This window comes from Babylonia areolata, chromosome 28, assembly GCF_041734735.1.
Source record: "Babylonia areolata isolate BAREFJ2019XMU chromosome 28, ASM4173473v1, whole genome shotgun sequence".
Classification (NCBI taxonomy): Eukaryota; Metazoa; Mollusca; class Gastropoda; order Neogastropoda; family Buccinidae; genus Babylonia; species Babylonia areolata.
This window is the reverse complement of record NC_134903.1, coordinates 17321184-17323683: the sequence shown is the minus strand read 5'-3', so window position 1 is coordinate 17323683 and position 2500 is coordinate 17321184. Positions and strand designations below refer to the sequence as shown.

The 2500-nt window shown below is 46.9% G+C and overlaps 1 protein-coding gene across 1 annotated transcript in view; it reads right to left on the bottom strand.

Annotated features, from left to right (window-relative positions):
• Positions 1–2500, bottom strand: part of LOC143302049 (uncharacterized) — a 66971-nt gene that overhangs the window by 10510 nt on the left and 53961 nt on the right. The window contains exon 3 of the mRNA XM_076616539.1: positions 1705–1860. The gene's annotated coding sequence lies outside the window, so the exon portion shown is untranslated. The remainder of the gene's footprint in view (positions 1–1704; positions 1861–2500) is intronic.

Genomic DNA, 2500 nt, shown 5'->3' with positions numbered 1-2500 from the left:
AAAAACTGGAGAAAAAGTGACGCAGTCCTGAGAGGAAAAAATGTACATAATTACAATGTATAAAAATGGTGACTGACATCCTGGCCTGTGAGCTCTGTTTTATCATAGTAAGATGACAACCCTTCACTGACATTCTGACCGTGAGCTCTGTTTCATCACGGTGGGGTGACAACCCTTCACTCAAGAGCATTCCTGTCAGCAGCAGCCAAGATGTTAAAAACCCACGTATGACGGACGCAGCAGCCGAGTGGTTAAAGCCTTGCACTTTTAATCTGACAGTCCCGGGTTCGCATCCCGGTCACGGAGCATGGTGGGTAGAGGGTGGAGAATTTTTTTTTTTTTCCATATATCCCAGTTTAACAAATGTGTAGACAGTCTGCAAGTGACTGTACCCCCTTCGTGTGTATACACACACAGAAGATTAAATTCGCACGTTAAAGATCCCGTAATCCATGTCACCGTTCGGTGGGTTATGGCAACAAGAACATACCCGGTATGCATTCCATCGAAAACGGAGTATGGCTACCTACATGGCGGAGGGAAGAATGATTATTCACGTAAAAAATCACACTCGTGTATACAAGTGAACGTAGAAGTCACTACCTATGAACGAAAAAGAGAAAGAAAACCAAAGAATGATGAACTTCCGTGCATTACCGATAAGAGAAGAAAGTTAGAAACCAGGTCTCACAGTAAAACCGGCTGCTATTCAGAAAGGCTTCACGCTAGCGACGCATCCAGACCGAGGAAAAAATCCTGTTGGGCCAAAATCTCTTTGAAAACACACACACACTCACACACACACACACACTGGAGAATTTGTTTTGTGCGTGTGTGAAGAGTGGCGAAGACAGGCCTCGGAATCAACCTTATCTAGCACTCCACCAATCAGAGAGAGCCACGTAATCCTCCACACGTCCTTGGGGTGGTGGTGACTGATCTCTGTAAGCCTCGCACTTCTCTGTTGCTCCACACCATGTTCACACTGATAAGAGAAATCTTTCGTTTGTCCCGCTTCTTTTAGTTAACTCACCTTGCTGTATTCCTTCCAGAGTTACAACTTTCAGTTTCAGTTTCAGTTTCACTTTCTCAAGGAGGCGTCACTGCGTTCGGACAAATCCATACACGCTACACCACATCTGTTGAGCAGATGCCTGACCAGCAGCATAACCCAACGCGCTTAGTCAGGCCTTGAGTGCATGCTTACATATTTGTGTACCTATGAAAGTGGATTTCATTTTACGTAATTTCGCCAGAGGACAACACTCTCGTTGCCATGGGTTCTTTTTCAGTGCGCCAAGTGCGTGCTGCACACGGGGCCTAGGTTTATCGTCTCATCCGAAAGACTAGACGCTCAGTTGGATTTTCCAGTCAAACTTAGGAGAAAGGGCGAGAGCGGGATTCGAACCCACACCCTCACGGACTCTCTGTATTGGCAGCTGAGCGTCTTAACCATTTTACACCTTTCAATGAGTTACAACTTCAACTGATGGAAATATCGTTTCATACATGCACAAGAGTTGCCAGCAAAAATAATGTTCCTGAATTAAGGATGTTAAAATAGGACTTTACCCCAATTGTGTGTGTGTCTGTGTCTGTGTGTGTGTACATAACCCGCGGTATCAAGTGTTTTGCATGCATTTTTATACCTTTCCTGCACCCTCAGTAACTTTCGTTCGTAAAGTAAAAGTTGCCAGGCCTTGCCTATTCATTCGTCGTGATGACAAGAGACTTCTTCGTCACAGACGGAGGCCGCATTGTTCAGTTCCTGATGTACTGAGATGTCCTGTTGTGTAGAATCAGCTGTTGATCCTCTGCTTTGCTGACTGTATCGTCTCACTAATGGACGATTGGACCTGACTGAAAAAGAAAAGGAAAGAAATAAACTGATTAGCTGTACAAAACAATGTACGCGCGCATTCACGCACGTATGCATATACACACACGCGCGCACGTATATACGAACACGCAGACACACACGCGCACGCACGCTCTGTCTGTCTGTCTGTTTCTGTCTCCCTCTGTCTGTCTGCCTGCCTGCCTATATGTCTGTCTCTGTGTGTCTTTCCTTCCCTTTCTCTCTCTTTACCCGTCTCTCACAGTGTCTCTGTGTCTGTCTTTATTTCTCTGTCTCTCTCTCTCCCTCCCTTTCTCTCTGTCTCTCCCTTCTCTATGTGACTGTCCCTTCCTCCACTCTCTCTCCCTCCTTCGCTCACCCTCTCTCTCTTTCTCCCTCTCCCTCTCTCTACCTCTTTCCGTGTCTCTCCATCTGTGTGTGTCTCTGTCTCTCCCTCCCTCCCTCCTCTGTCACTCCCTCCCTCTCTCACCCTCCCTCTTCTCTCTCTCTCTCTCTCTCTCTCTCTCTCTCTCTCTACCTCTTTCTGTATCTCTCCATCTGTGTGTCTCTGTATCTCCCTCCCTCTCTCACCCTCTCTCCCCCCCCCCCCTTCCCCCTCTCTCAATTGGCTTAACCAACAAGTGTTATGCCCCCTCCTTTCTG